The sequence below is a fragment of the Penaeus monodon genome, chromosome 34 (genome assembly GCF_015228065.2).
Source record: "Penaeus monodon isolate SGIC_2016 chromosome 34, NSTDA_Pmon_1, whole genome shotgun sequence".
Classification (NCBI taxonomy): domain Eukaryota; kingdom Metazoa; phylum Arthropoda; class Malacostraca; order Decapoda; family Penaeidae; genus Penaeus; species Penaeus monodon.
The window spans coordinates 30,762,663-30,762,970 of NC_051419.1; positions in this window are offsets into that span (position 1 = coordinate 30,762,663).

Below are 308 nucleotides of genomic sequence, written 5' to 3' on the forward strand. Positions count from 1 at the left end.
TGTAGGACCCTGAGAGATGGGCCTTACAATCGCAGTGTAACTTCTTTCACTAAAATGACACAGGGCGAGGCTGCTCTACTCCTCCGAGGGTCGAGGTGCTGCTCCTTGGCTCCCCGCTCGGTGTCTGAAATTTGTCTCAAGGACCACTCAAGGTAAAAAGGCTTTTTATACAAATCTAAAAGAAATTGTTGTTGCAGTCGAGTTTAAGTTGACGGCGGTGATACTTGGAAAGACATTTGCTGTGTCTATGGTGTTTGTTTAATCTGGGTTGGCTGGGACGGGAATATAGGCGAGTTTGTGGGTGGTAC